General features: G+C 36.7%; 1 long non-coding RNA gene across 2 annotated transcripts in view; it reads right to left on the bottom strand.

Moving 5' to 3' along the window:
* The window catches only part of LOC121059593, a 126,757-nt gene that overhangs the window by 84,398 nt on the left and 22,443 nt on the right, over positions 1 to 19,916 (bottom strand). For both annotated transcript variants that reach the window (XR_005814587.1, XR_005814588.1), the window contains exon 3: positions 9,527 to 9,771. This is a non-coding gene — a long non-coding RNA (uncharacterized LOC121059593). The remainder of the gene's footprint in view (positions 1 to 9,526; positions 9,772 to 19,916) is intronic.

The raw sequence follows: 19,916 nt of genomic DNA, 5'->3' as shown, positions 1-19,916 counted from the left end.
GTCACTTTTTATCATTACAGTAACATTTTGGACAACAAGAAAGAGAAAACAGGAAGATGTGATACCCAGACCACCAGGTACACTGTTTCTAAAACGACATTAGGTTAAAAAGCTGTTAGCCAATTATAACAAAGAATGGAAATGTCACAAAAGCCAATGAAATCTCCCTGGTAACATTCAGAAATAATATGTTTTGGATCATATTGTATATTAAATGACAACTGTCAATTTAAAAAAGAAGTCCTCCAAAATCTTTGACGTATGACAATTTAGAAGTTGAAATACTGTTCATACCATTTAATCACTTTGAGATAAAAAGCTTTTGACATGTTAACTAATGTGAAAGAATAAGTGCTTCTCTCATTTTTCTAACACAGTACTGGACTGCACTGAGAAGATTTCTGTGATGAATTTCATAAAAGCAAGACATATAACCATTTTATTTAGTTAAGAAGTATACTTATTTATATCCATTACGTTATATAACAATAGAGAAAGGTGAAATTTTGTATCCTAAATATTGTTCTTTGATATGTGTAGCATTTCTTTCAGCTAAAATGGGCATTTGAATAGGCACTGATTGTCAATATTATCTAATCTGCTTTTCTGTCTACGGCTGTAGTACCTCATGATTCAGAGAAAGCCATCAGCTTCTGAATACACAGCCATTCCAGGATAAAAGGTCTATTGAACCACATTAGTTGTCTTTATTTTTTTATTTTATTTTTTTCCACGGCATGTAAATCATTCACAATCTCTAACCTCGGGCATCTGGCCTGGGTGGCTCCCAGAACACTGAGGAAAGCTCTATGAGGCAGTGCAGAGTGGCAGAGTGGCAGTGATGAACTCCTCACTTCGGTGGGCCCCCAGATTCATCAGTGTTGGTGAGCATTTGCTCCTACTCTGTGAGTACATCTCGTTGGCTGAGGCAGTACTTAAATCTGAACTGCTTTGACTGGAGGTCTCCCATTTTAAGGACAATGAGAGGTTGTATCCTACCAGCTTTATCTGTGTAGACTTCTGCCACTGGAGCAATGGAGCTAAGCAATGACATTTATGCAAATGCCTGGATAAAAGGGATGTAGGAGTCTAAGCTACCCAGTGACATGAGGCTGGTTCAGCAGAAGCATTTAGGGTCCAAATTTTAAGTTATCTAAATTAACAGCCTGTAAAAAAGAGGTTAGATATCTAAATAATTAGTAGGCCTTTAGATATTTCTGTTGGCCTTAACGAGTTATGACTGTGTTTGTTAGTTGCTTGGCTCTGTGTGGTTGGGTTTTGTGGCCTTAAAAAACTCATGGTGGAGGTTTATTCTGCTCAACTCTTGGCAGAACCTGTCTGGAAATGATTCAAAAACAAATCTATCCCCAAAAAGGAACAGTCCTCAGCAGTGCCATTGGACTGTGGGGAAGAGATTAGTTCCTGAAGCTCTTTTAATTAACAGTATAGACACAAGCTAGGAACACTGCTATGTATTCCTCAGCTGCAGACTTTTTTTTTTTTTTTTTTCCTTGAAGAGCAGATCACTAGTTAACCATATCAAGACTAGGAAGTGTTAAGAACTCATTTGGTAAACTTTATAACAATGCTGCATAAAATAACATAGCACTCTACAGGGCAGTGCCAGTATAAAACAGAGTTGTGAAGAAGAAAATTAACATGAACAACTGGGAAATCCTTCTGACCCTGAGAGCAAAAGCAGAAAACAAAAGATACTTTTGTTGAAACCTTGGCTGTACAATACTTTTGATGGTGTAGATTTGCTGTTGTGGAACACTGGGACATTGGGACCTCATTCTGTTAGGGAAAGGATCGCACAGGGTGGGCTCCGTCTCATGTGTGGAATAGGTACAGTCTTTGGTTGAAGAATAGATGAATCCAGAATGACTACCAATAATGCAAGAGTTTCTGTTGATAAATATGATACAAGCTTAAGCTATGTATATCCCAGTAGAACCTACAAAGTGCAGAAAATTAATATAAGAAACTAGAGAAACAAGGCAAAAATGTATGACAAGCAGGGCTATAAAACCAGCATATTTAACTTTTACACAAACAACATGATCTACATATAATGCAGAACTTTCAGAAATTTGAGGTGGTAAAGCTGCTCATGATGATATTGAAAGAGTAGTATTCGGAATAAAAGTTTCTCGTTTGAATCTGAAAAAGCAAATTGATTTATATGTATGCATGTACTGTCTGAATAATTGATTTCATGGGGCGGGGGATTGGCAATTGAAGGGATATATTTAATGTTGGATAAATCAAAATAGAAGTTTTCAAAATTTTCAGAGTACAGAAAAAAAAGGAAACAAACTTTGGCATTCATTTGCATTTACTCTTAGCTGCCCAATGTATAACTAGTCACTTAGACAAGGCAGTGTAACCTCAGAAGTGGTTCAATACAGAATTCCTTTATTTCAGTGCTTAAGCCATTTCCTGTGCGATGAGAGGAGTGTCACATTTTTAGTCCTAGTCAAAAAGAGAGAGATTTGAGCCTTTCTTTCCCACCTCATGGGTGAGTAAGAAACCATAACTCCTTTCTGATTTTGGCATGAAATTTAAATCCTTCCATTCCTGTTCACTTTACTACTATCCAGTTCATTCCAGATTTTTGAATATTTTTAGATCCACTGAAACTAATGTTTTTAGGTGCGTTAACTATTCCAAGGTGAAAAAATGTTTTGTCATACTAGTGTCACATAAAAATAATGAAGAGAATTCCACCAGTAGTAATCAAAGATAGTGTTAAATGACAGAAACTAATGTTAAACATTCTGAATTCAGCAGCACTGGGTAACCAGTGTTTAAAGATTCCTAAGAGCAGCTGGAAAAATATTCATTACTTTGGTGATAATTTAAAATATCCTGACATACAAGGAAAGCTATACAAGATGACCAGACAGTATTATCATCAGATCCCTTCATCTGCTGTTACTCTCATGCAAACAATGCAAAGCTGACATGGGATGTTTCCCCTCTGATTCCACAGGAACTGGTACCAGAGGAATGATTGCAAGATTTTATTAACAGTCCAGAAGTTAGCATGAAATTACTTCTTGTACCATTTATGGGTAACTCAGTGGTAAACAACAAAGGCAAACTGCAGAGATAAAAAAGAATGCTTAGTAAACAAAACCATTATAAACAGGGTGTTTTAATACAGGCCAATCCTAAATTACCTTTCTAGAAACAAGGATGAAACCACAAAACTGAATTACTGAAAGAAGAGACTTAAAAGTAAGTAGGGTTTGTATAAGACAAAGAGCTGAACACTAGCTCAGAATGGGATGATACAGTGAAAAAGCAAACAAACAAAAAAAACAACCAGAAGAAACAAAAAAAGTGCTATTGCTGAATGGTCACCTAGGGAGTAGGTCAGAGGATCTTTCTGTTATAACTGGGTGAGACCAATGCTGGTGTATTGCATTAACTCTTCAGTCCAAATTTTTAGAAAGACCCAGTGTAGCTATTGGATAGGGTAGAGAAGAGATGCAGGAATGTTTTGAAAATGGGAGAAAATTCCTTCTGGTGAGAGATTTAAAGAGTTGGATCTTTCTGTTTATGAGGAAGAAGATTGAGAGGTGACTTGCTTATGGCATATATACCTTCTCAGGCAGAAAATAATGGATATGAAAGGACTTTGTAATCTAGTGGAGAAAGGCATAATAATAACCAAAGGCTAGAGCCTGAAGCCAGATGAATTCAAATTGGAAATAAGGCACACACTTTTAATGCTGATAGCTATTAGCTATCAGAACACATTATAGAGGGAAGTGGTGGATTTTCCATCTCCTGAGATCTTCAAATCAAGATTAGATGCCTCTCAGGAAGATATACTTTAGCTGCAGAGAAACTATTTGGCTCAAGGTAGGGATAACTGTGAAAGATAAGTGCCTGTGATCAAGAAGAAAGCAGATTAGATGATCTAAGAGTTCCTTTTTGCTTTTTACACCACAAAAATTTGAAATTTCGCAGTATGTAGCTGGAAGTTAATCTGAGTCCTCCACCCCGGATTTAGCCCAATCAGATTACTGGTACATTGAAGTGAAATCCATAGCCCATCTCTTTTTTATATATCTTTGCAGGGTTTACCCAGAGGAAAGTCAGATTTATTGCTGTTTGTTTTCCTCCAAAATTCTGCTAAGGCAATGCTCCATGTTGGAGAACAATTCTATGGTCACTAAGGGCAGAAGTCATTTTATTTAACTTGAGCTGTCAATGTCTAAAGTTGTCGCCATAGATTCACTGTATTGCCAATGGAGAGAAGTAGGTGCTTTTAAAATATGATTCAGCTGACCTATTTTAGCCATCCATTTCAGAATGAGATGAATCACACCCTAAAAGTGCCTATTTCTCTCCATTGATTATGAAAGGAGTCCCGGGTGACAACCTCAGATGTAGATGTCTCAGTTATAGATTTTTGTATTTGGCCAGATGAATCCCACTATTAGAGCCTATAGATTCTGACAGATCTCCACTTTTTTCCATAATTTCTTATTGAAAAAACAGCTACTACAGAGAAATAGAGAAGCTACACATACATTTGTATCAGGTGCAATTTACTGTAGAAGTGTTGGAAAATTGACGTTATATGTGTCAAATGTCGACATTTTGATGAAAAAAAAAATCAACCCCAAAATACTTCAGCTGAGAAAGAAAATTCTTCTGTGTTGAAATAGTGACATGTGGCCTCACGGGAGTGACAGGTCACTGCTTCAGGCTTCCAACCCTCCCTTTAGGGCAAAGTTTCTTCCTGGACTACATGTTCCATGATTGATCCAGGTTTCTTCTGTTGGTGATCCTGGCAATGTCTCTTGGGATCTCCTTGGTGATGAAAAATCACAAAAGATGAACCAACCATGCAGCCAGCACTAGTCAGATGAGCTTGGGAGCATGAAGTACCTGAGTTACAACTTCTGTGAGGTGTCAAAGTGGCATACTTATAAAAGAAGTATATACAGTTTTGACAGAGTGCTAGCAAATTAATGTTTTATAGAAAAAAATACAATTTTTGAAAAAGAAGAAGGTGTGGAATCAATAACCCAACTTCTCGACATCCGCTTATGCAATTTTCAAGAAAAGCTGAACTATGGGTGAATGCTTATTCCTCATTTTGCTTATATATTTCAACGCTTTCTGTAATCTTGTAAGTTGAGCAAAAAAACCCACATATTTTGACAAGCTTACAGTCAGATATCACACCCCTTCCCTTCCTTCCCTTCCCTTCCCTTCTCCCTTCCCTTCCCTTCCCTTCCCTTCCCTCCCTTCCCTTCCCTTCCCTTCCCTTCCCTTCCCTTCCCTTCCCTTCCCTTCCCTTCCCTTCCCTTCCCTTCCCTTCCCTTCCCTTCCCTTCCCTTCCCTTCCCTTCCCTTCCCTTCCCTTCCCTTCCCTTTTCCAATTTTTTTTTTGTTTTCTCTCTTCCCCTCTTGTTAGGAAAGGTTGATAGCACTAATTAACATAATATTCATTTCACCAATGTGTGATTAGCAAAATATACTTCCCAGTATGGAAAAGTGTACTGGGGAATGCAAAAAAAATTAGATCTGCTTGACAGGTTATCAAATCAACTTTGAGTGTAAAGGATATGCGTAAGTTAAATTCAGAAATATCTTTGAAGATAAAGCTTGTGAGTAACATTTCTAGAGATAACATCATGTTCAACTTACAGAGGTTGCATTACTCACATGCATAAAATAGTAAGCTTTGTGAACAGTCTATAGAAATTTTGCTATTCAAGAAGCCAGAGATTCTGACTCCTAATTCCAGCTGGAGGGAACTGAAAAGGAGAAAAATTGTTTTCAGTGTTTCCTTGATATGAAAAATCTCAGCTTTAAGAAGAACACTGAAGGCTGAACAGTCTCTGAGATTTTGAGTTTTCTTCAGAGAGCTCTGCTCGTACTGTATTATTTGTCAGTAAAACTAAGATAGAGAAATAGGTTAATCATAGTTTTATCTAAGAATTTAAACTCATCTGCTTACAACAGTGTTTGATGTAAGTGGAAGAAAAAAAATAGACTGTAATCGTATGTATATTATACACAGCTAAAAACTATGATGTAACCAAAAACGCAAAAACTAGAACATTTAAAAAACTTCTGCCTTTTAAATTTGCATAAAGCTTTTATATGCATATATATTCACATATTGTTTATTTTTACAGATGTCACCTGCCACTTTCCCCTTGATGTTTGATGCCCTCTATAACTTCCAAGCGTCCAACAGACATTTCAGTTCAATGCCTTCCTCATGGGTAGTCCCTTAATCCAGTTCCATTTCCACTCATCCTGGTGAAATCTTTTTGTCATTCCATCAAGAGATTCATTGTTCAGAACAACAGCCTCATCTCAGACTTTTTATTTTGGATTAGAGTCACAGTCTATTCTGATCTCTGCTTTGCCTGTGAAGATCACCAATGAACCTGTTTTCATTCTTTTTCTGCACTGTATTTTACTGGCAATGCCCACTGCCTGATTCGCTACCTATAAGGGCAGGGTTTCCTACCTAATTCCTAAATCCCCACACCAGTCCCCTTTTCTAGCCTTTTCCTCTTTACCTCCATATATCTGCTCCATGCCCTCTTTAGTAAAGTCTGATCTACTTGTTCATTTGATCTTTTTTTTTTTCCTTTTCCTCATCAGAATTTAGTTTGCTGTTACTCAAACCAGCAAGGTCTTTATAACTTGCAATACAACCTCCCTCACCAGATCATTTCCAGGCTTCTAACGCCTCCTTTGACAAAGAGGTCTCAGTCACCTCTTCTCTACTTCCTATTGCTCTAGATATCTGTTGTTCTCAAAGGGTTATCAGGCTACCAAGCAGAATTTTTTGTTTTCCTCTGAGTTACAGCCCTTCTTTCGTTCTCTCGACATTAGAATATGGTATGTCCTGTCTCCATGCTGGCAAGAGGCCCTGAGTACAAAAAAAGAGAACAAGGCTCCCTGCTCTCTATACTGCTCCTCACAGGGATGGACTAACTCCCTGCAATGGTACAGGCTGGGGACTTCCTACTGGGGACCAGCTTTGCTGAAAAGGATCTGGGGGTCCTAGCAGGAAGCAGGCAAAACACGAGACAGCACTATGCCCTTGTAGTCACAATGGCTAATGGCATTTTGAGCTGTATTGACAGGACTATATTAACAGTATATTGACAAACAGCTACTCTCTTTTATTTAGCCATATCCAGATGCTGTTTTGGGATCAATTTTGGGACTGATAGAGACTCAGTTTTGGGACCCCAATACAACTAAAACATAAATAAACTGGAGCAAATGCAGCAGTGTTTCCAGTCTCATCCAGGGGCTAGAGCACATTTCCTATGAGGAATGACTGTGGTAACTGGGTTTATTCATCCTGAAGAGATGGCTGTGGGGGGACCTCATAGCCACCTTCCAACATTATGAGTAATCTATTGAGAAGGCAAAGCTAAATTCACTACTGATGAGCATTGCATGAGAACATGACACAATGGACTTAACTGGGATGGGGGAGGTTCTGACTAGATATAGGAAAACTTTTTTTTTTTAATTTTTTTTTTTTTTACTGTGAAGAAAATTAAGTACAAGAGCAGGTTGCTTAGAGAGGCTGTGGAATTCAGCCTTGGAGGTTTTCAAGACCTGATGGGAAAAAGTCCTGAGTAAACTGAATTCTGAATTCAGTGTTGTCCTTTCTTTGAGAAGATGGTTGGAATACAGACCTCCTGAAGAACCTTTCCACATACAGGATTCTGTAATTCTATGACATCTCTGTTGAAAATGTTTTCCCAAAAGTTCCTTGCTTCTCCAAGTTAGGATGTGTTTAGGTTTATATCAATGGTATATGTCCTTTTAAAATTTCAAGCCTTTGCTCTCAGGCCCAGAAGACTTAGAGCACTTCAAAATAAAGGCCACCATTTTTTTTTTTAATGTGTACGAAACAAGATTATCTCTCTGGGCCCATCAATGCATACTAGTAGTATTTTTTTTTCCCTGAAATATTTGAAGAGAGGAAAATGAGATCTGAGACAAAGTGAATTTTTAAAAATGTATGATTCTCAGACTCTTACTAGTCTACCATTGGTGCTACTGAAGTTGCTGACAGTCAATCACAACTACAGTGAAAATTTAGCTCCCTACAATGCCAGATAGACATTACATGATGTAAACTAGGCAAATTGCCAAACACTTGGTTCATTTGTAGTGGGAATACCATGGTTTGGCAAATCAAGAGGTAAATCAGAATATACTATTTTATCATCTGTTATATTTATTGTTATACTATACTATACTATATACTGTTACACTATACTATATATATTGTTATACTATTTTGTCGTCTGTTATTAACATACTATGTATTTTAAGTGGTTTTGTATGGAATTAATAACTTAATGCATTGGCCAGTTGTAAACATTATGCCTGGAATCAGGTGAATTCTTATAACTGTATTAAAAAGAAAATCAGTAAGATTTTCCTCTGAGATCCTCTTAATATTTCCAAATATGTAGCACTTAGCTAAGAGACGAGTGGTAACGTCTACCAAAGTCAGTAGAAAATTATGACAATGCTACATCTAGGAGTACAGATAGAATATCACCACTAACAACAAGAACAAAAAGAAACTGAGTGTGTTTTGTCATATTTTATAAAACATAGAAAGTTGAAGATACAGCAATGTTGATCTATCATGGTAACTAGAGGTTTCTGGGAGAAGTATGAATAACAAGATAATTGAGCTGTACATGGATGTAACATAATGGGAAGTATCTCAGAAATGGAATACACAAAGTACAGAAATGCTAAAATATAGTAGCTTAAAGCAGTAGTTTCCTAAACGAACTCTACCAGTATTGAAGAATAAAGGGACAGCAAGGGAAGATACTTGCCTGACTGTTTATGAATGATTATCAAAGATGTGCAGAGTGTTGATTAACCTTGTACGTAATGCACTAAATGAACTTTATGTATGGAAGACAGCTTAGAAATTAAGAAACTGTGTGCACTCTAATCCTGACAGTTGATGTCAACATTTTCATTCCTGTACAATGTCTGTAGAAGTCAAGGGTAAGGTAACCATTTCTTAAAATGTCTGGAATGGGCAGAACTACAGCAAAAAAAAAAACAGATCTATAGATTTATATACATCAATTCTGTGATCTGGAACAGGAAATGGAGTCTTATATTAGAAGGGACATGCATGTGAGAAATACTTGCAGAGTCCTGAAGAGAGGAGTGGAAAATTGGTTAAACAGCCTCCAGAAAACCTGTCAGATTTCTGCTAGCCTGAGGTTGCCACATTGATTCTACCATAAATATTCACCCGCACAGTATGAAGATTCAAGTTCATGCTCCATCAGAAATCTTGCTATTCCCGTTGGTGTTTTAGATCATCTATTCAAGAAAGTGGGGTACGTCATGGCCTCTTGTAGAGTTTCTGTTTGAAACTTTGACTCAGGAAATTTTGAAAATTTTCCATTTATGAAAATTTGACTCAGGAGGGTTCTGTTTATTCACATCAATATCTTACTTGCCAATTTCAGACTCACCTTGCTTCAGGTTGAAGGGTTGTTTCAGGGTACTAGACTCCACAATCCTTCCTCAATGGATATTTCCAGGTGGCATTGATGTGGATTTGTTCTTGTAGTCCAGGACTTCTGGGGCAGAGGTAAACGATGGCATGCTTTGCCCCTGAGTAAATGCTGTTCATGTAACCATCCACACCACTGCAGTCACTAGCCAGACCACCATTTCCTGATGCCCAGATAAAAATATTTCCTCTACCACAATGACCCTAGGGGAATAAAAAAAATAACAAAACAAAACTGAACTTTCCATACAGACCTTTTATTTTAAACAGCCAGTGTTATATTTCTGCCAAACTTAGAAGGTGTTTTTGATTATGTAGCTTTCAACTACCACGGAATTAATATAGAAAAACTTGTGTTCTTCAGGGAGCCCTGTCATACATCTGCAAAATAAGGTTCTTTTTATGTACCTACACATTAACATTGACATCCATTCCCTCATTTAATTAACAACATTTGAATGTTGTTTCCTTTCATGTAGCAATTTTTTTTTATTCCTAAACTGATCTCTTGCTTTGGATGCAGATAAAATTGGAAAATTCCAAGATTTGTCCAGAAAAAAAAAAAAAAAAAAAAAACAGTATCAGTAAGGGGCTCTTTTTTTCCTTATGTTTTTTTGAAACCTAAGACCGGACTTTCCTAGAGAGTTTTGAAAAAAATCTGATGTGAATGAACCTCTAGATTTTGACTTGAGGGGAGAACTTCCTAAATTTTTTGGTTCTTTCTTTCACTGAGTTCAAAGCTAACCTGCTGGGACTGGGAACTTTCATGTCTTTAGGACCCTGGTCGCAACTACAAATACTTGTGGTTGCTAATGTAGGTATGCCTGCTGGAGAATCTAGAGCATGTATTACATGTCTGACAAGGAGTTGAATTCCAAAGGAGAAGTTAAAACTGCATTAGTAATGCTTAACTTTAACAGGCAGATAAATGATATATGTTGGAGAAATGCAATCTAATGTTCACTAGCTACTTGAATTTCTTTAATAAAGCTGACAAACTCATGAATATTAAAATGAGTCCTGGGTTATATGTCATTATGTAAGCTATTCCTCTTGCATGGTAAATGGTGTCCATGGAGTTAATAAAAAGAAGAAAAGAGGAGAAAGTGAGGTTTAGACCACAAGGGGAAAGGTCAACCTGTTAGAAAGAGGGGTCTCAGTATTCTTTGTTCAGTACATGATCTAAGGAACCAGGAGATAATGTGCATATTCTTTTTTTTTTTTTTTTTTTTTTTTAAGAGGAGATAATCATAGAATCATAGAATAATTTAGGCTGAAAAAGATCTCTAGTAAAGGACAAAACCAGAATTTAACTGTATGAAAAGTAATCCATCCATTTATGAAACATGTATTTGTGTACAGTCAAAAAATGTTGTAATGGATTTTTTTTAATGAAAAAAATAAGCAAATTAGTTACAGGTGATAAATTTTTCTCTTCAATAAGCCTAATCTTTTCTAGCTATTTGTCTAGTAATTAATATACTAATATAGTTAACATTCTAAGATGATGCAGATTTGCAGCTGGAAAAAAAAAATGAAATTTTCAAGTAGATTTGGGATAAACTACCTAGAACTATCTCTGAAAATCCCTAATAAAAATATATAATTTATTCCAATCATTTTTTTAATTAGTGAAATTATTTAATTAGCAAGATTATTTTTGTGGCTTTATATGAGTGGAAATTTTGAAAGAGCAATCATAAGATACCTTTGAAGAATACCCTTTCCAAGAAATTTGGAAAATTAGCAGGAAGATGAGACTTTTAACAGATATCTTTAACCTGTTGTGTACAACCAAATGAAGAAATTCAAATTCTGAATGGCAATATGAACAATATGAAAATGCATTTTATTCCCAACTAAAATCCTGGGACATTCTCTAGTGTATACTACCTTTCTCCCTCTCTCACCAGTCTCCAATTTTGCCCTGAAAAGAAGACATTTGCCTTGAAAACAAGACATTTTGCACTGTTTCCTGAAGAATAGCATTTTTGATCAATTAGGTCAGAAGCAGCTTCTGTACTTTTGAAACAAAACTGAGGAAAAAAAGCATCTTAAAGGTACTGGATTATCCTTTTAATGCCTCCATTAATATTAAAGAAATCCTGCAAATACACTCTTTCAGTCTTGGAAAATATATTAATTGGGTGTATGTCGGAAATAAAATCCAAGAACTCACTTTTAATATTTCTTAAATCAAAAGCTTCTTGTTCTTAACAGCTAACCCATTTAGATATTTCTACACTCTCTCCCTTCCAAAAACCAGCTACTTCAGCTGACTGCTGCAGTTATTACAGTTATTTCACTGGCTAGAGCAGTGAAATGAGCTACAGCCATCTATATTTATATTTGTCCTAGTGTCAGTGTTACTTCCACATATGGATGGAAAAAAATACAACTTTTCTTAATGCTCAGAACCACATTCATTAGCAAGCACCTCTTGAAATTGCACTTTAAGTGCCCCGTTTTCTTTGTGAATCCAACTTGATGTACCTTTCAAAAGCAAAAGGCGATTCCAAACACATTTTTTTTTTTTCTGATTTCATATACTTCCATGTAATCACATATTACTGAAGATAATGGTATAAATGCAAGCAAATTCAGCCTCATTTAGTACAGACAATTCGTAGCTCCTTTCATTGGTACTGCATGTTTCAGACATTGCTGAATGATAATGAACCACGTACTGATAAAATAGGAAGCACATAACACTATGAAGCAAATCTCTTAGAAGCCCAAACCTGCCAACAAGTTTCCTTAAATGTACTCCTATGAGGCCCATTGAAATCAAGAAACTATTCATGTGCATAAATTTAAAAATATGCAAAAATACTTGAAGACAGGAGATTTAGCTCTTAATTATTTTAGGTCACTGAAGGAAATGGAGGCCACTGTTTCACCCGGAACAGGTGACAAATCTGCTTAGACAGGTAATGTTGAAGAGGAATAAGGGAAGGGTGTATAAGCATTCTTATCCAGAAATATATGAACACACTGATATTGCCATAGAGGATCTAGCTGGGGAATGACTGATCTAGGTAATTATATTGCAAAATCTTTAGAGGAGACATCCCATACAAATTTTAGAAAATACAGATCAGGGACTCAAGGTAGCTGCTGGATGCATAATTCACTCTGGATAATTTGTTATACAAATCTCACCTCCTTTTTCTATTTGTGAATTGTACAAGAGCAGTTTATGATTTTCTTAGATTTATTATTCAGAATTATTCCCTGAATGAAGGTGTATCATTTATGAGCAGTTCACTGCAAGTGCTTGATATTCAAAATTTGGCATTCAATATTGTTATGTTGGTTAGTCAGAGCAGAACACTATGCGTGTTGTGTTTTTTTCTGAGTGAAAGTAAGTTAGAGTCAGGTTTTCTGTTGTAAATCATCATATTTCAGAATTCAAAATTCACTTTCTATTCCCATTTCGCAGTAATCACAAGGCATCTCACAAACATTCTGGTTAAAGACACAGTTGTTCAAAATTAAAACATCATTATTTCCATGGAATTATTTTGTCCTATTATGTCTCTATTTATGTCCTATAATGTCTCTAGTATTCATCTATAACAAGAAGGTTTATCAAAAGATATATCATAATTAAAAAAAAAAAATCACAACAAAACAACAAAACTAATAGAGATAATTTTGTCCAGCTGCATAATCCCCCAGCTGGGATCTTGTGGAATGTCCCATGCCTTATTCATCAGTGCTAATACATTAAGATCAAAACTTCCAAAAAGTGACATTGCTGAAGACTTATAGCCTTAGCTGTCTAAAATGAGCCAGAGGAAAGGTTAGAGAATGAGGAGTATCATTTATATCTTGAGAGCCTTATACTAGTGTAAGGGGAGAAAAAAGGGGAAATTCCTATCTTGCTCCTGCTTCTGAAGAAATACTTCCCACATATTTTTGTGGCTCCCCTGTTGCTGAAAAATCCAATAATAAATAGAAGATTGTAAAAACATGGTAAAAGGATAGAAAACATCTTGAAATAGTTCCTAACTCCTATTTTTCTTCAGGAAGAAGAGAACAGTTAAAGAATTGGAAGTGAGATATATTGAGAAATTACACTGCTCTTAACACAAGCAATATTTAGTAATTTCTTAGCCCTGGCTCACAGTCAGTCATCCTAACCATCTGCTCAGAACTGAACTTTTTCTTTTTCTTCAGTGTAGTTGAACTATAACAACAGAAACAATTTCTTCAGGGAGAGTAAATGTACCGCTACGTAGGGTTTGATGAAAGACTGAATCTTTGTATTCTTGGAAAGTAAGTCTTCCTGTAACAAGGAACTAACGTTTGAACATGTCAAAGCAAGCCTTTTAGAACAGGAGATAAGAGCACTTGAATGATTCTTACAAAGTGGTAGCTGGCCCCAAAGAAAATGTTGTGTACGGTAATTTATTCTAGGAGTTACATTTCCCTTGGCCTTGACAAGAATTTTGCCATGACTCAGTAAGTTGAGTTTAGGTCCCGCTCCTTTGCAAGGTTCAGCACTGAAATACAGACCAACTGCAAAACCAAACATTTTATTTGTACAGACAATACTACTGGCATAGGCAGATGCAAGATAATGGTTAGATCCGTATTAGGAATGGCTCATAAAATAATGTCAATCTGAGATGGGGTGTTTATTCATGTTTTTAAACTATGCTGTTAAAAGCTATGCTGGAGAAGCTTTAATGCTTCAGCAACTATATTAATTTAAAAATGCTGTCGTTAATAAAAATTCTTTTGCTTTTTGAATTGGTCAATAACATACCATCAGAAAGCCCTTATTGCTGATATAAGCTACAGCTGCGCTGGAGGGGGTAGCTACACTAACCCTGTGTCACTGTCTCAATGTGTGGCCTGTTCAAAGTCACTGTTTACATGGACATTCTACCATATGGAATTATCATGATTGTATTGCAAAAATCATAGTACTTAGTGCTGCTCGGTGATTCCTAGAGTGAGAATACAGCAGGAGAAGGTTTGTTTTCTCCTTTTCTCCTTTCAAAAAGAAATAAAAATGTAAAGGTTTCTCTCTGTCCCTAGAAATTCCCCCCCCCTCCCCCCCAATATAAATCAAGTTATATATAAGGATTCAAATTCATGTGGAAGTAAAAGCACTCCTCTTTTATATACAATTATTAATATTTTGTAAAATCTCATATTTTGGATAACCTACCTCCTCACTGTCAAATGCCTGAGATTTGCCATGCTGGAAATGTCCTTTCACCCCTGAGAGGATGAATAAATCTTCCTCCCAGGGGTGCCCCATGATTGCCCCCTGGGCTAGATCTGCCTCTGTGCTCAGTGAATGCATGAGCAGAAAACACTCTTCTGTAGTACTTGCAACATCCTGTGGGCCCAAACACATCAGGCATTCTTAGGTGGTGTTAATACGTAAGTAGGTGGTTAGGACCCTGCCAGGCATGTTTGGGCAGGCTGCCCACAGACTGCACGCAAGGCCCTGGCGTGGATTGCCTGGCGACACAATGCACCCTTGTCTGCCCCTGTGGGAATGCATTTTGAGCAAGTGAGGTAGACATGCCTCTGGAAATCTGAGTAAGGCAAACTGTTCCGGTTCAGGTTAAGAGGAAAAAGGAAATGAATAAACATTATAAATCTTCGTTAGCCCAGTAAGAGAGAAGAGCATTCTTTCATGTACAATAAAGAGTAGAAGAAATAAAAGGTAAGTAAGAGTAAAAGGAGTTTTTGAGCTCTCCCTGGCAGCAAGAATCCCATGAAAATCCCTAGAAATACTTATTTTCATGTAGATAAACCAAAGTTCTTCAAGAATCATTGCTAGTGCATGCACAGAGTTCCTAACAAAACAGTATTATGAGAAAATAGCAGTTTACTGAACATGAAAGTTTTCCTCAAATTTGTTAAAGATTGCTATATACTGATCTAATTTCACAGAATCACAAAATTACACAGGCAGAATGCTTGAGGTTGGCAGGGCCCTCTGGAGGACATCTTGTCCAATCCCTGCTCAAGCAGGGCCACCCAGAGCAGGTTACAATACCATAACCAGGCAGCTTTTGGAGATCTCCAAAGAGGGAGACTTCACTATTTAACGAACACTTGTTTGGCCCATCCTGGGGCTCTGTCTTCCATATTTACTGCTGAAGAAAGGGAAGCCTCAAAATCCTGAGCTGCATCTTCCTGTACCTGGGTTTCAGTAGGTTTTTTTTTTGCCATCTTGAGTTTGCACACCTCCAGCCTAGTCCTGCAAAAGCAGTGGCACTGGGTTGGGATTCAGTAGTAACTGCGTTCCCTCCTGCTTGCCACCCACGTGGGCTGGGGATGGATGCATATCCCAGTTGTGGAAAATCATGTGTCTGGGTTTCTGAAATGAGGTTTTGAAATTCTAGCATGTGGGAAATTGCTGAATATTTGATTTCATAATTAAGGTGGAAGGAAATGCCATATCAAAATACCATAAGTCCATGCAAATAAGAAAATATGTGCTTTGGAGAGTTCTAGTCCAACCTTCTTGCCTTTTTCATAGATCATTGATTAATTACAAAGAAAGATATTCCTATTCCAAGGAAATAGCAAGTATATAAGGATATATAATCTATTAATCCCTGCATGCACAGTAGCAATAGTTGAAATGCTGTGGAGATAAACTTCTGATGGGGTTTTGGTATTGCTATTGAGAGTATTCAGTTGGTAGAAAAGGTCTATGCAACTGACAATATTGTAAACTTGCCCCAGTGGCTAAGGGTAGATTAATGATAGTAGGACAAAAGCTCAGATAAGGCAAAGCCACATACAAATTAGAAAGTACGAAGATTGGAAAAGTAAGATTGGAAGATTTGAAAGATTCAAAGATTGGAAAGTACGAAGATTGGAAACATATGTGGCCATACAGAAACTCAAAGCAGATGATGGAACCACTTAAGAGTAAAATGACTGAAGTTACAGATATAACCGGTCAGACTGGAAAACTCCAGAGAAGGTAATATTAATAATAATGGCCAACACATAGAACAAGTAAAAAAGACAATGCTGTCACAGCAAAGACCTATGCTACACTAGGTGTTGTTAATTGGAGTATTGTATATAACACAAGGAAGGCAGTTTCTCCGGTGTGTTTGACACTGTGGAGGGCTCAACCAGAGAGCTGAATTTAGTGTGGGGTACCACATTTTTCAGAAGATACAGACAAATTAGAAAGACTTAAGAATATAAAGTATGGTAAAAGGTATTAAAAATAAGCCCCAAGAAGAAAGCTTGACTGGGGTATGTTTGGTCTAGAGAAGCGAAGCAAAAGGGACACACAGTATTTTTCTATGACTACATAAAGGTGTTGCAAACAGGACAGGGACCAATTATTCTCATTAGTCAATGGGGAGAAAACAAAAAGTAATGGATTTTAGCTGCGGCATAAATAATATGGTTAATATTAAGAAAAAGTTTACAACTGCAGGAATGGTTAGATCGTGGAACAAACAATCAAGCAGTTTTCCAAAATCTTCTCCTCTGGAGGTATTTAAGGCCAGACTTAATGTCAGTCTAACAGCAGTAGTTTAAGTTTAGCGAAATAAATCCTGACACAATACATGAGGGAAGGAGAAAAAGGACTGGACTAAATGGCTTTCATGGCATGTGTTTACTGGTAAGTAGCTCTATGAATCTCTGACCTCATGCAGTACAATCAGAGGTTTATTTGCTATTGTTATTTTTTCCCTGTCTATAATCGTTGTCTTCATCTGAAAGAGAAAATGTAGACACGTTTTCCAGTCCTAAATTAATCCTTATAGTTATCCACCTTATGCATTCAGAGATGTGACCACATTTCCAATCCTCAGGCCAGCTGGTCACTGGGGTGCTTTTAGACTGTCAGCTGGAAACAGAAGCTTTTATGCCTTGCAGCCACCGGGTAACTCTTGGGTCTAAGCTGTGTCTGACACCTTCCTGCAGGTAAGGACAAGGTTTTGTTTGGTCTCTGTCTTTAAAACCTTTTCAAACCTTCATCCTCACACTTTCCATTAACTAGTAACAGCACAATTCACACCATAAACCTATATGTTCTCTGCTTGGAGTATGCCAATTGCTAAAGCAAATATCTTTCCTGAACAACACAGTGCCCCTAACCCTGTGCTTACCTATCACTCAACATCCTTTATGTAGATTGGGATGTTAAAACTCAAGATAAAAACATTGCACATCCTGAAACCAGGACAACATCGTCAAAAGGAACATTAGGATGAGTATAAAAATCAAGAACACAAACAACTTATATTATTGACATGCTTATTCAATTACTGTAAGAAATCACTGATTTGTAAATGCAAATCAGGTTAATATTTAAGCCAAAATTCTGAGGTACCAATACACCATTAAACAAGGAGTGGGGTGGGTTGTTTTTTCTTTTTTGTTGTCTACTGCATTGAAATACTAAGTGTCCTCAAACCACTGCTTAATGACGTGGACTGGAAATGAAGTAGCTGAAAGAACCCCCTATATGGACATCTTCTGCCAACAACCATTCCAATGCCAGCGATAAATTCCCAGACTAAACAGTTTAAATTTGGCATTCTCATTTGTGATGCTGTACTTATGCTATACTCACAAAATTGATTCTCTGAATTCAAAGTATCCTAGCAAATTAATTATTAGAAATATGAAAATTTTGATGACAACCATATGTCTACAGCAAATTAATTTGATATTTGAACAGAACACTATTCTTAACAAGAGAAATTTGTGGTGGTTTGGATCATAATAGCTACAGTCAGGGTCAGTCAGGTTTCCATTCTAATTCATACTTTCAGGAAACTAAACCTAAGGCATACTGGAGCCCAAAAACAAGCTCTCAGATGAGGCAAGCTGCTTTTTTTGTAACCAATGAAAATACTATTTTTTTTTTTGGTATTAAATCTCTTTTTTTTTTTTTTTTCTGAAGTTCACCTGATTTAAAAAACAGAACAATACAAACAAACAAACAAAAAACACAAAACCACAAATCTCTTGCATAACTAAAATTGTTTTCAATTTAAATTGGAATTTGTCCGAGAACTAGTTCAGAATGGTTTAGGTATTCTGACAATGAAAACAGAAGAAGTACGAATGTTTAAAAATGGACTGCAAAACAAAACAAATAGAAAAAGCTTCACAAGCATTTTTAAATGTGGACTTAATATGTGTGTGTAGCAGCTGGATTGACACAATGGACCCTAACGGCTCCTTCAGGTTCCTTTCATACTCTGTTATTCACTCTGCAGTCAGAGTAGCAAAAACAATTTTGGGGGGAAAAAGCCTATATTTTTGCAAGCAGCTGCATGTAGACAATGACACAGGCAATGTTATCATATGACTGTCCCAATAGAAAAGTGCTCTTGTTTATCTGAAGTATTTAGTATCTGGATATAAGGTGGTCCATGGATTAGAATGGGATGCAAGTCAGAGCAGGATTTGGGCCAGGGCTGTGAGACCTTTAGTTGCCAGATTCCATAATCAAAAATAATGCATCCTGGCCCTTTATTTCCTCACCTGCCTGTTTACAAAGACCACTCACATGTAAAAAATGTTGCTTACTTAGCTAAGCTCATTTTCTGATAGAAATAATGAAAGATGTTTAGGATTTATTGAGCAATTTTATGTGATTTATGAAAGCCACTTTTGTCCACTCTACTCTTTTCTATTACAAGTAAGTGTACTGTACCGGGAATACAGAGCTAATGCCCTCGAGGAAGACCATGTGACTGCAATTATTTATGAATTAACATGTCACAGATTTGAAGCTTTGAGACAAACACATTTCCCAGCTGCACATTTGTGACTTCTGAGTTTGTAAATGGAACAGATGAAATAATGACTTGCTCTTCTTCTCTATTCCTCTTACATATAGGTTAGTTTACTTGCTGGGTATGTAAAGACAGGTAGGAATACTTATGTAGATATTTACCATTCACAGAGTGTAAATTAAACATGCCATTCCTTTATCAGCTATGATAACAAATGCTTGATGCCAGACTATATTTCCCTACTAGTGATGCTATCATTGTTTTTAATACCTCGTTTGCCTTTAGAGACACAGAAATAATTTCTGAATGCTAATGCTGCTTAAAGCCAACACAATGCAGGAGTAAAAGCCTACAAGTAAAGAGTGAGCTGCTTTAAAAAGCACAGTAACATATGCTTAGCTAATGCTTTAACTTGATTTGTGCTGTGGGAGCCGAACAATAATTTGACTGATATTATTAGATACATACTTGCATGGTTTGTCCTGCAAACTTAAAAGTCAAGCTGAAATCAAACTCAGATGTCTTAATCGATAGCACAAACATAAAGGCAAGAAATATACATAGAATACATATGGTTTTGCTGTCAGATATAAA

Source organism: Cygnus olor, chromosome 1 (assembly GCF_009769625.2).
Source record: "Cygnus olor isolate bCygOlo1 chromosome 1, bCygOlo1.pri.v2, whole genome shotgun sequence".
Classification (NCBI taxonomy): Eukaryota; Metazoa; Chordata; class Aves; order Anseriformes; family Anatidae; genus Cygnus; species Cygnus olor.
Note: the sequence above shows the minus strand (reverse complement) of the source record. Positions and strands in the feature narration are given on the sequence as shown.